Source organism: Chenopodium album, chromosome 3, assembly GCF_948465745.1.
Source record: "Chenopodium album chromosome 3, dcCheAlbu1.1, whole genome shotgun sequence".
Taxonomy (NCBI): Eukaryota; Viridiplantae; Streptophyta; class Magnoliopsida; order Caryophyllales; family Amaranthaceae; genus Chenopodium; species Chenopodium album.
The window spans coordinates 47,575,001-47,589,106 of NC_137836.1; the positions used below are offsets into that span (position 1 = coordinate 47,575,001).

At 37.5% G+C, this 14,106-nt stretch overlaps 1 non-coding gene across 1 annotated transcript; it reads left to right on the top strand.

The window, feature by feature from the left end:
- The first annotated feature begins 5,577 nt into the window (after positions 1-5,577).
- LOC145625726 (small nucleolar RNA R71) lies at positions 5,578-5,683 on the top strand. The gene has a single exon (XR_014110633.1). It is a non-coding gene; the product is annotated as a small nucleolar RNA R71 (small nucleolar RNA).
- The last annotated feature ends 8,423 nt before the right edge of the window (positions 5,684-14,106 follow it).

A 14,106-nucleotide genomic window follows, 5' to 3' on the forward strand; every position in this document is an offset into this window, starting at 1 on the left:
CCCGCAGCTGAGCCCAGCCAAGCTCTTTCTTCTTCTTTTTTTTAAGTTCTTGGTGCGTTCATTGGTGGGTACACATAATGATGATGATAAACACCAATATAGGTAGTAGCAAAATCCCGTTTTACTGGGTTTAAAACTAGAATTTCATGAATCCACCATAATAACCCACCAAGTGTAAACTTCCTTCAACTTTAAAGCATAAAATCCCTAACTTACCTCACCAAGATTCTTACCCTTTTACCTCAAATTTGTATGAAATCGAGTATAGTCACATCAAAAACCGCAAAACACCTTCTCATTCTTCATGCTCACTTAATGAAATCCAATCCCAAAAATGCAACCTACAAATCCAATCAAGTATAAAAGTGAAGAAAAGAAAATAAAAGAAGGAAAAATAAGAGAAATTCAAAAATCAAAAAGAAAAGTTAGAAATCTCCGGGTTGCCTCCCGGGAAGCGCTTGCTTATGGTCCAAAGCTCGACCGTTCCTCCAAATCATGGAGGGTCAAAGAACACCACCTTCTTCAAAGGTAGCGGAAAGAGCAAATTCTTTTTCAACTTCTAGCAACCTCTTGTTGTTGCTTGACGAAACTTCCTTCAAAGACTTTTCAATTGCAAATTTTTCTTTCCGTAACAACTTTCTCTCTCTCTTCTTCTTAGAATCACAAGCTTTTTTCTTTGGCTTGTTTCTTATTGTAGATGGTTCCTCACCATCCATACTCATGGAAACATCCTCTCCATCTTGAGGATAGATCTCAAACCAATGACGGATTTCAACTTCCTCCTCGTCCGTTAGCTTGGGAATCATCATTTTCTCTTCACTAACCTTCTTGCCATCAAAACTTGAAAGAACATCATCACAATTCTCAAGAACATCGTTAGTTGAAGAATTAATCATGCACACATTATCAATAGAGCGAGGGGAATTAGCACACATAATTCCTTGCACAAGAGAAAAAGACTCATGCATTGGTTTCAACTCAAATCTTTCCTCTTTCTTACCAATTCTCAAGGTAATACGGCCTCCTTTCACATCTGTTAAGGCTCCCAAAGTGGCTAAGAAAGGTCTTCCTAAAATGATAGGGATATGGTCATATTTCGCAATTTCAAGCACAGTGAAATCAACGGGAATAGTGAACCCTCCTATCTTAAGAGGAACATCCTCAACTCTCCCCTTTGGAATCATAATAGTCCGATCGGCCAATTGAAGGGTTATGTTAGATGGGAGTAGCTCACCTAGCTCGAGTTTCTTGAAAATGGAATAAAGAATGACGCTCACACTAGCTCCAAGATCACAAAAAGCATTATTAAACATTTTCCTTTTGATCTCACATGGAATAAAGAAGTTTCCCGGATCCTCCATCTTCTTGGGCAACTCATTATGAATCAAAGCACTACAACAACTCCCAACTTCAACCGAATCAACTTCATTGCACATTCTCTTCCCACTCAAAATCTCCTTAAGGAACTTCGAGTACCTAGGAATTTGGGTAATTGCATCGGGGAAGGGGATAGAAAGGTGAACTTCCTTGAGCATAGTAATAAACTTTCCAAATTGCTCATCAATTTTGTGCCTCAAGAATTTTTGTGGGTATGGGAGGTCGGGTCTCCGCACTTCCTCACGCTCTTTCTCACTACTCTTTTTTTCTCTTGCACCTCCTCATAACTCACACTCTTAGACTCAACCTTCTCAACTTCCACTCTTGGGTCACTCCTCTCCTCATCCTCCTCAATGGACCTAGAAGATCCCTCATTAAGAACTCTCCCACTCCCAGTGGTGATAGAATAAACGGGTTTCTTAGGTTCCACTGCTTGAGAAGGCAAAGAGGATGGACTAGCACAATCCTTTAGAGTGTTGGCTAGTTTGGTTATTTGTGTCTCAATCATTTTGTTATGAGTCATCATCTCATTAAATTTCTTGTCACTCACCGCCATATATGTGTTGATGATCTTGGTTTGGTTATCAATCATTTCTTCCAAATTTGTCTTAAATGATGATGGTTGGGAATAAGAATTTTCACCATTGCCTTGAGGCTTTGGAGCAAAACCGGGTGGGGGTCCCCTTTGGTTGTTATTTTGAAAACTTCCCGATTTTGGTTGTTGTTCCAATTGCCACGGCCTTGATTATTGCCACCATTATGGTAATGATTACCAAAGCCTTGAGATTGACTTTGGTTACCATACTGACAAGGGAATAAACGCGTCGTCAATTGTCTATCACTAGATCAAATACAATTCATACAACCTAAACAAACCTAATACGAGTATAAGGCAAGCATAGGGGTCGAACCACAGAGAACGGATAAACACCACCAAATGTTATCGACAATTAAGCTAGTCCGGAATAGGAGATAAATAAACTAAAGTCTAAAGATACTAAAACAAGAAATAAAACATTAAGAGAAATGGTTTAGGTATAGCATTCACTTGAACATAAAAAAAGGCATAGAAATTGAATTAATTATGAACTAAACATGCTCGAATATCGAAGTAAAAGATCCAATCTAGCCGCCTTCCGGGGTCAATTGGCTTCTCCTAACATAACCTCTATGTTTCCACATTAGAACCATATATTAGGAGGTACTATTAAATAACAATCGATAGTAATGAACCTTAACTAAGTCAACTTCCGTTTCTTGTTAGCAAAGATTCACCTTTAATCAACCAACAATGTGCACTTGCAAGAAGATTAAAGAATATCAAGCAAATAAAGACTTTAATCACAAATAAATCAATTCTAAAACCTAGAACATGCTCAAGATCCAACTACACCACAACCATCCCCTTAATGGGGAAATTACTCACTAATCATGATAATAACAAGATTAATTAACAAACAATCAAGAATAAACATGATTAACAAGCAATACCAACAACTAAAATAATAATCAAAATAAAGTAAATAAAAATAGAGGAGAGAGAGTTAGTGATTCTCATTGATTGAATGTGAAAATCTACAAGCAAAGATGATCAATTTCTTCATCAATATCCAAGTTCATCAATGGTGAAACCCTCACTTTCTCTCTCTAAACTACCCTAATCCTAACCTAAACCTATAGAGAGAAGCTGTCCTAAAACTAATTAGAGAGTAGAATAGATGGTAATTGAATAGTTTCCTAATTACCCTAAAAATGGGTATATATACTAAGGTAAGAGTACTAAGTAAGTAAAAGAAAAGAAAAGAAAGTAAAAAGGAAAAATAAAATAAGAAAACTAGAGATAAAAAATAAAATAAAGAAAATAAGAAAAAGGGAAAAGAAAAAAAAGAAATAAAAATAAAAACAAAAGAAAAATAATAAAAACAAAATCAATTCCCATCAAAACAACCAGTCGTTCCTTGACTTTCCTTAGCAGCTTTGAACTCCATTGAAGAACCTCACCATCACCACCGTTCATCAACCATCATCATCAAATCATCACCGCTCATCCTCCTTGTTTATCATCAAGCATCAAATAAAAATCGTTCGATCTTCATTAAGAGTCACGCGCGAAGCTCGTGAAATGGTTCGGTCGAACCATGGGTTGGTGCGGCCGAACTACGGGGTTGGTTCGGTCGAACCATGGGTGTGTTCGACCACACCCCTTCAATTTACAGAACTTTGAAAGTCTCTGACTCGTACTTCGACCGAACTCTCAACGGTTTGCCCGAACCCGATCAATTTGTGATTTACTCTAAATTAGGGATGTTGCTTGGGCGATTTGGGGTTGCAATTGGTGGCTGATTTGTTGCTATAAATTGGTGATGCGGCTGCTGTTGTGAAATGGTGGTGTTTGGTGGTAGATTGGAGGTGGTGGTGGCTGTTCGCAGGTGGTTGCGCGGAGTTGAGTGAGGGAGAAGGGGTTTGATTGGGGATTGGCGACTGGTGGCTGCTCTGGTTGCTGGTGGTTTAGGTGCGTGGCTGGGTGCGTGAGGTTGCTATGGTTTGGTTTGGGTTGCAACTCGTGTTGATGAGGGAGGTGCAGGGGTTGTTGCGAGGTGAGGGTGGTGGTTGGTAGATGCGGAGGTTGTGAGTTGGTGGTCAGGTGCGCGAAGGGTGGACGGAGGAGGTTAATTGGTGGCTGAAATTGATTGGCTGCGGTGGTGTTGGTTGTTGATTGGAGGTGGTTGCTGGCAGGTGAGTGGCTGCGGTGGTGTTAATTGTTGATTGGAGGTGGTTGCTGGCTGGTGAGTGGTTGTGCGGATTGGTGGTGGAAAGTGTTGTGGTTGCTATGGTTTGGTTTGGGTGGCTGCTGGTGTTGGTGAGGGTGATCAGGGGCTATTGCGAGGTGAATTGGAGTAGGGGATAATTTGGGTGTTGTGGTGATGGTTAAGGGATAGTGAGGAAGTGGCTGTGGTGGAGTTGCTGTTGCTGTTGTTGGTGGTTGTGGGGTTGCGCGTTGGTGTGAGAACAGGGGGTAGTGGTGGTTGTGATGCGTGGTAGTGGAGCTGGCAGCATGCTCATGAAATGGGGCTTCGGCATTTGACTCAAATTGAAACCCGAACTCACTTGACACGAAACCCGAACACCTACACACAAAACCGAAAAAGGATTGAGACAAAGAAAAAAACGAATAAAATAAATGAAAATAAATAAAGGACGAAATAAAACAAAACCAAGACAAATAAAATAAAATAAATAAAATAGAAATAAATAAAATGAAATAGTAAATAAGTGACATAAAACTAAACTAATAAAAATAAAACAAAAACTATACAAGCAAATAAAGTAAAATAAAATACGAAAATAAACTAAAATTAATAAAATAAAGAAAATAAACTAAAATGCTCCAAAATTACCAAAATAAACTAGAAACTTTATTAAAGAGAAAACAAGAGAATAAAAGGAAAATAAGGGAAAATAAACACGGAAATAACTCTAAAACTACTCCCTAAGAGTGACATAAATGTTACTCATCACATACCCATGGCTCTGGTTTTGATTACTATAGCCTTGGTTGTTGTAGTTACCTCGAAAACCTTGGTCTCCTTGGTTCCTATAGCCTCCATTGTTGTAGTTATCGAAACCACCTTGGGGGTGAGAATTCCTATTACTGAAATTCTTAGGTCCATCAAACCTTTGACCACCATTGGCATTAGCCACAAAGTTCATATGTTCACATTCATTAATTTCAACATCATCACATCCATCAACAGAGAACACATGGAAGAATCATGATCATAAGATCCACAAGAATCACAAAATAGACAACCACTTGGCATGTTATTGGAAATAGAAGGAGAAGAGTTAGAAAGTGTACCTCTCCCTTTAGATTGGGAGGGAAGACTCAATGAATTCGTAGAAACACTCTCAAGCTTTGCTTTGATCGACGTCACTTCCTTCCCTAGATTTGAAATTTGGGATGACAAGTTGTTAATTGCATAGAGATGATCCACCGAATAAACCGTCGAGCCACTCTTGCTCGTAGACTCCCTCTCTCCTTCTTGCCAATCTCTATAGTATCTCACCACATCCTCAATTATGTCAACTACCTCTTCTTCCGTCCTATTCATTATAGGACCTCCAGCTCCTCCATCTAGGCATGACTTGCCTTGAGCGCTCAAGCCTCCATAGAAAATTTGTATCACTTGATAGGTAGGAATTCCATGATGTGGACACTCTCTTTGGTACTCCTTGTACCTCTCCCATGCTTCATAGAGATTCTCATTAGGCCTTTGTTTGAATCCTTGGATCAAGGCTCTAGCCTCCGCCGTCTTCTTTTGTGGGTAAAAGCGAGACAAGAAAGCCTTGGTGACTTCATCCCACGTCCTAAGGGAATTTGGCTTAACCTCTTTATCCAACCACTCTAAGGCACGACCAATAAGAGAAAAGGTAAACAACTTTAGCCGAATGAACTCTTGAGAAATGTCGTTCACCTTGATAGTATTACAATACTTCTCAAATTCCTTTAGGTGATTCAACGGGCTCTCACTCTTGGCTCCACTAAATTGCCTCCTTTCTATCAAAGTAATCATGGTCGGTCTAATTTCAAAATCGTTCGCCGGTGTTGTAGGTGGAGAAATGCCACTCTCAAACCTATAAGCACCGGGAATTCCCAACTCCTTCAAAGCTACTCTTGGATTCTCTTCCATGGCTTGCTCTTCTTCTTCCTCAAATTCTTCTTCACTTGAGGAACTTAGGCTCAAAAACCGGTTGGCTACCCTTCTTCGTGAAATAGTTCTTTCTATTTCCGGATCCAAAGGAACTAAGGTCCTAACACGAGTTCTACTATGCATGAAAAAGCTCAAAAGAAATTGTTAGTAACACGGCTACAAGTGTAGCCTAAAAGAAAGAAGAAAAATCTTTTTGTATTTTGGAATAAGATGGAATAGACTCAGCAACAATACACAATCACAACACCATTCCCCGGCAACAGCGACATTTTGACGCGGGTCAAGACTAGGTCGTTGAAACTAACCCCTACCCGAAGCCAAACAAAATTTGTAAACACTCAACACACCCCTACACAAGTATAATGGTAAGTTGAGGGTCGAACCCAAAGGAATGGTGGGAGATTTTCTATTGTCTATGGTCAAGCTATTCCGAAATGTAATGATTGGGTGTGAATGTTATGCTAGGACAAAGACGACTAATAAACGAGAAGAAATCAAATGTAATAAACACTAGGGCTAGGATCCACATGTAATCATAACGGATTCAACTAATTGGGAGGTCAAATTGAGTAAGTCAAGCAATGTGAGGGAAAACCAATCATGCAACCAAAAGAACATATCAAGCTATTCTCCTAGAGGTCTAACTAGCGTCAACTACGATAAACTCTAACTAGGAAACATCACAAGACACCTCAATCGTGTAAATGCAAGCCACAAATCAATGGTCCGTGTCAATGCGAACTTACAATGCAATCTAGTGCAACAATCAAAGTTAGCTACTCTTTAATTAATCACACACATGCACATGATCATCAACCAATTTAATTACATAGTCAACTCCATCAATTTTCCCCAATTAGCTTTAATCCATTACTCATACATGCTTCACCATTACCCTAGCAAGCTATCTACTCACTAGCCATTGAAATCAAGATCAAAACAAGGCTAATCAACAAATTCATCATGATCAAGTCAAACAAGCTAAAATCAAACACAAATCAATCAAACTTGAACATTCAACAAAACAATTGAAATCAAACTAAAGATTGAATTAAAGAAAAAGGAATCCTTACAAACTTGATCAAAAATCAAAGGGAAATGGAGAAATCTTCAATCATCAACAATCCACCATGAAATTCTCTCTCAAAAAATCTAGAGTTTCTCTCTGTAAAAATATCTCTAATTTTTTGATCTAAAATTGATTCTAATTCTCTCCTAATTCTAAAATAGAAGGAAAAACTATATATAGGAAAGATACAAAAGAAGAGTTAGTTAGATCGTCCCAAAAGAAACCCCGGAAGGCGCGGTCGCGGGAAAAAGGGTACGGAACAGAGGCTCTGGCAGGCGCACCCGCACCCGCACTAGGCGCGCCCGCGCCACCCAGGTCCGCGGCCGCACCACCCTCGTGCGCGCCCGTACCTGGCAGCAGGGGAGCCCCCCCTCTTCTTCGTCCAAGCTCATCCTCATGGGCTCGTCTTTATGATGATGATGAACACCAAGGAAGGCAGTCTTGAAAGGGCCATTTTGGTGGGTTCATGGCAAAGGTGACGCCCCCACCGCATACGTGCACCGATCTCTTGACTTGCCCTTTGCGTTCCTTGAAACTTGAAGCTCCGAAAGGCGAACATGAGGCATCCAAATTGATGAGAAATATGAGAGGAAGGCTCGAGAATCCTTGGAAACACGATCATAACCTAAAAACAAACGAAAACAAACAAATAAAAGGGAAAAGGAACAAATAAACAAAGAAATGGACAAAACAAGGAAACTAACTATGGAAAGCACAAACTAACGAAATAAAGAACAAAACTAAGGAAAATTGCTATAAAATAGTATGAAAATCATCCTAAAAGAGGCCAAATGAGTGTCATAAATGACACTCATCAACATGCAATGAACCCACAGCCAGAAAAACAAAGGTAGCAGCAGCAGGACAGCAAAAGAAAAAAAAAAACAAAAGTAGCAACAGCAGGACACAGGGGAAAAAAAACAAAAGTAGCAGCAGCAGGACACAACCACCACCAATCACTTTAACATATTTGAACCACAACGTTCTTGCAACACACATATAACCTTTTTCAGCTACTGCTTACAGTGCTAGATAACACACATTCACAAACAGTTATCGTTCAATGCAAGCTGTCAGCAAGAAAGTTTATTTTGTAAAAGGTGTAAATTAAATAGGATTCAAAAGAATGACATATAAGAAAACCACCCTAATAATCTAAGGCTCCAATTTATTTTCCACACTAATTTCAATATAAGCCAAAAAAGAAAAAATGAGAGAGACGGGAACAAAGAAAGAGCACCTGACTGGAAGTTTGAGTACCTCAGCAAAGAATGAGCACCTCAGCACACCTGACTGCACATAAAAACAAAGTCTATATTAAATTACATATTCTGAGTAAAAAGAATATTTCTACAGTTGGCTAGATGTAATTTGAGTCCTGGTGAAAATAAGAATGACCCTTTGAATATTCAACTGCCAATGTAATATCAAACCTCGAATCAAATCAACTAGCAACATAGAGGTGCTCTGTTGCACAACACTTAATTTAACCACTGACTTAAAAACAAAAAAAAAATAACACAAGAAGTTAAGATAGAAAAATAAAACGGTACAATTATAGTTTGTCACATCCACAAAATAGGTTTAAATCTATGATAATAATAAATCTAATTAAATTCTCCAGACATGTCACTTTGATGGTCCCATCCAATCCCAATCTGTGTCATCTATATCGAAACTTTCTTCTCGATTATCATCCATAATTTCATTGTTCACAGGAACCTCGACTCTGTCATAAGCAGCTTCTCTGCACCAATTATGATGTTCAACATGACCTATAGCAGAAATGACATCCTCCGCGGGTTCACGAACTTCATTCATAAACGTTTGTTCAGATTCATCCTCGACATAAAAAAAGTCTCTTGGCAAATATTGGTTCACATAGTACCAATCTTCTTCAAGGCCGTCTTGAGTATAGAACACTTGATGCACTTGTGATACCAAGACAAAAGGATCATTTTTGGAGCACAGTTTCTTGAAGTTAACACGAGTGAATCCATAATCGTCTAGTTCCATATGGAACCAATCACACTTGAATAACACAACACTTAAAGCACTCCAATAATCTATCTCTTTTATAGACCTTATAATCCCATAGTATGTGACATCACCAAGAACGGGATTGTGATCCTTGCTACTCGCGAAGCTTGGAGTCAAAGCTGTCAAAGAGACTCCACTATTTTGCGTTTTACACTTTTCATCATGATCTCTTGTGTAGAACTTATATCCATTGAAAAAATATCCGGTGTAGCTCCGTGCAACACTAGAAGGGCCTTTGGATAGCCACTTGATATGATCCGGGACATTATCCACCTCAACCTTTCCTCTAAACCAAACCATGAATTCATTGCTATGCTCTTGTGCCTCTTTCCACCTTTTTTTTCGTCTATCTCTAGACTTCTTCTTTACAAACTCTTCATGTTCCCTTCATAGTATTAAACAACCATATAATTAAGATAATAAAACAATATAAATTCAAACACAACGGAAAAAGATAATCGAAAAATTACTCACTTGATGTAATTCTCAACTTGGTCATCTTCACAATTAAACAACACATAACGATATGCTAGATTCATTGTGTTTGAATCAAGAGTGTATGACTTCCCTTTCTTTTTCCTCCCAAGAGGATAACCTGCCTTAGGGAACAAAGGTGATTCTTCATCAATTTCATTACTTTTCTCTTGACTTTTGTTAAACCACTTAGATCGCTTCTTTACACTTGCATTTAAATACCTAGAGTAGAATATCAAGCACTCTTCAGCCAAATAACCTTCAGCTATAGAAGCCTCCGGGCGACAACGATTTTTAACATATGATTTTAAATTTCCAAGGTACCTTTCTGTAGGGTACATCCACCAATAACAAACTGGTCCACCACGCTTTATTTCATCAATTAAATGAATCAGTAAGTGGACCATTATGTCAAAAAAAAGATGGAGGAAATATTCTTTCTGGTTCACAAAGAGTCTCAACAATTTGTGCTTGAAGGCGATCCAAATCTTTTGGATTGATGACTCTCTTGCATATTTCTCTAAAAAGGCCACTCAATCTCATAAGAGGTAAAGTGACATGCTTTGGTAAAGTTTTTCTAATAACTGACGGAAGCAAGTGTTGCATTATTATATGAGCATCATGACTCTTGTACCCCGATATTTTACCCTCCTTCACTTGCATACACCTTACAATATTTGATGCACAACCTTGGGGCAGCTTTGCCTTCTTCAAAACACTACAAAATATGCTTTTCTCTTCCTTCGTCATTGAGAATGATGCTTTGGGCAGCAAAACATACCGCCCGTCACTTGCATCTATAGGGTGTAGTTGTTCCCTTATACCCATTTCTTGCAGATCTAATCGAGCCTTATGATGATCTTTTGACTTTCCAGGTATGTCTACCAAAGTTTCTAGCACATTATCACATACGTTTTTTTTAATGTGCATGACATCCAAATGATGATGACACCCACAATATTTCCAATAAGGAAAAGTGTGGAAGATGGAGGACTTTCTCCATGGACAACCTACAAATTTCTTCATTGGCTGTAACTTTCCAAACTTGTTTTCCCAATTTTCCAACAAGCTTAAAATTTGATCCCATAATAAAGGATCTGGAGATGTCCTATCTTTCTTTTCCCCGTTAAAAGACTCCACATCATACCGTCAAGGACGATTTTCATCTAACCATCGACTATGAGCCCAATAGCAGGATTTGTTGCTATTATTCATGTGAAGATGATCAGTCTCGTAGTGACAATAGGGGCATGCAAACTTCCCTTTGGTGCTCCAACCAGATAGCATAGCATAACCTGGAAAGTCGCTACTCGTTGATTGTAAAGTTGCACGCATCTTAAATGTTTGACGCTTCTGCGCATCATATGTGTCCAACCCATACTCCCACAAATCTTTAAGTTCTTGAACTAATGGTTGAAGGTAGACATCAATGTCACTTCTAGGAGAGGTGGTCCTAGGAATAAGAAGAGATCACATTAAGAATTCTAGTTTCATACACAGCCATGGTGGTAAGTTATAATTAATTATAACAACAAGCCATGTACTATGTTGTGTGCTCATAGTTCGAAATGGATTAAATCCGTCACTTGCAAGCCCCAAACAAACATTACGTGTTTCATTAGCAAAATCTGGGTACTTTTGGTCAAACTCTTTCCACGCCTCATCGTCAGCAGGATGCCTCAATAACTCATCTTTCTTTCTTTCTTCATCATGCCACCTCATTAGCTTTGCTGTTTCTGAACACATGTACAACCTTTGAAGCCTTGGTTTAAGAGGAAAATGCCAAAGAACTTTTGCGGGGACTTGATGCACTTTCTTAGATGGCTGATTAGTAATATCTTCTTAGTTTTCAGTCTGTGTTTCTTTCCACCTTAGAGCATGACAGACATGGCAAGACGTGGCAGCTTCGTGCTCCTTCCAATATAGCATACAATTATTACGACATGCATCAATCTTGTCATAATGAAGACTAAGATCTTTTATCAATTTCCTTGCCTCATTAAAAGAGTTAGGCAAATTGGATGCATCCAGTAAAACTTCTCGAACAAGCTCCAAAAAAATCTGAAATTGATATATTAGTTAACCCATGAGTACACTTCAAAAGATAAAAACGAATAAGAAATGATAGCTTTGAAAATTTTTGCACCTAGGATATAGCTCTTGTTTTCCATCTTGAACTAACTTATAAAACTTCTTAGCCTCATCATTTGGCTCATCTCCAACCCCTTCACACCTTTCTGCCACATCTCTATGAACATCATATATCAGACATTCAATATCATCATGAATGTCTTCAACATCCCTTTCGTAATTTGATATTGATGACAAGCCCTTTTCATAACAATGCCATCTTTCAGTGCCAGGCTCGATCCCGTTTGCAATCAAATGATTGAAAATTATCTCTCTGTGATGCCAAAAGCAATGATAGCACACCTTACACGGGCAAGAAATTTGATCTCCAATTGCTTGTGTTGAAAACGCTTTATCTAAATAATCCTCGACACCTTTCTCATACTCGTGACTAGATTGTAAGAAGTTAATCCAACTACTCATTTTGTCTCCTTTATAAAATTTATAATAATTAAATTTAAAGATTTAAAATATTGGCCTATAATTTAACATGTTCAAAAGGAATGACAATATCCATAGAAACAAACGCCCATATATTCAACCTCGTATAATAATAATAGAAATGAAACAAGTAAAAAAATAAAAAAATTATGTTCAATCCATTTGGTTTAACTTATTAGGACTTGTTTAGAAAAATTCAATTCAAATAAGTTAAATTTAAACAAAGTCAGTTACTGCTGCTTCACACTTCAATTTACGTTGATCCCTATATAAAAGCACTGACCATTAGCAAACCTCCGGACACAATGACATAATCGTACAGGGTATTTAATTTACAAATGTTAACACCTTATTCTAAGACCCCCATCCCCTAGACTCCAAACCTTTTTGGGTGAAAAATTCCCCCTGTTCATCAAGTGAAAACCTTTTCTGTTAACATATTTAACTAATAAAAAGTTTTTTTTTATTTTCTAAATCCATATAAGCCATATTTAACCTATGCTATTGAAACCCTGCAAGCCAGCCAAACAAATTGACCATAAAAGTAGAGTCTAGAGGACAATAGAAAAATGAAAGTGAAAAACCACAATTGAAAAAGCTTGCAAATCAGGGAAATTCCCCAGACACTTTACAACTAATTTCTCTAATGCAATGCCAAACCTACCCAATTTACTTCAAGATTTGTGAAAGATTAAAGTCTCATCTACAAAAAGCATATAGGATGCTAAAATTTAACAGCTAAGAACAATAAATCAGAGCCTTAATCCTAAAGGATGTGGTCAGATACATAAACTATGATGTCCTGAAACTTATCAAATTCTAGATTATCTGACAGTGCACTTTACATTGTAACATGGTCTAAAAATGGAAGAAGTTAGTAACTTTTTTTAATTCAAACCAGCTGAGGGTACGTATTGTATCATTGTAAATATGTTCTAATCCTCGTTATCTTATTGGATACTTAAGCAAATCATCAAAAAATAATTTAAACAAATCATCTGAATTGTAGATTAATTGTTAGAGGAAAAAATAAGAGGATTATCCAAGCCTCTAAAATTGCAGTGGAATTCACGAAAACCTCAATAAATAGAACCCAAACACAGAATCACACTCAAATAATCGCATCTTCAGAATTCAGTATATCAGTTCAAAGTGTCTTTAATCAAATACACTATTTAACAAGCTCTGCACAATTTGCATGCAATCTCTCTGAATCTGTGTTAATGAATAAACGCTTAATTCCTACAGTTATACTAATACAAAGTAATCGCTTAATTGATTCCTACCGATAAATTATTTCAAAATTCAATTTTTTTAAAAAAAAAATAAACGCTTGATTTCATAGATTCTTGAAATTAATGAATAAGCATTTTATAGATTCTTTAAATTTGATGAATAAATAAACAAAAAAAAATTAAAAACCACGATCGTAAATCAGATAATACCTTAAATTGGAGCACGATTTTGATGATACCCACAGCTTCAAGGAATCGAATAATTTCTCTGATGAAATTGTGATGCACGATCAAGGATTCAATTAATTTTTCTGATGAAATTGCGCTACACGATCTGATGAACTAGGTTAGAGAATTTCGTTACTCCTGGGAAGAGGATGAAATACACCTTTTGATTTTTTTTGGCGGTTTCATAATCAAGTTTGCCCCAAATTTTTTTTTTTCCTTTGGCGCTAATAGATAGGTAGTTTGTGTCAATATTGAAGGCGCTAATAATATTAACCTAACTAGATGAATGAAATTGTTAAAATTAGGAATTAACACAACCTTTTTTTAATTGAAATTTTAATTTATATTATTTTTTTCCCAAAAACACAAGGTAACACCTGTTAATGTTACCACAAAATAT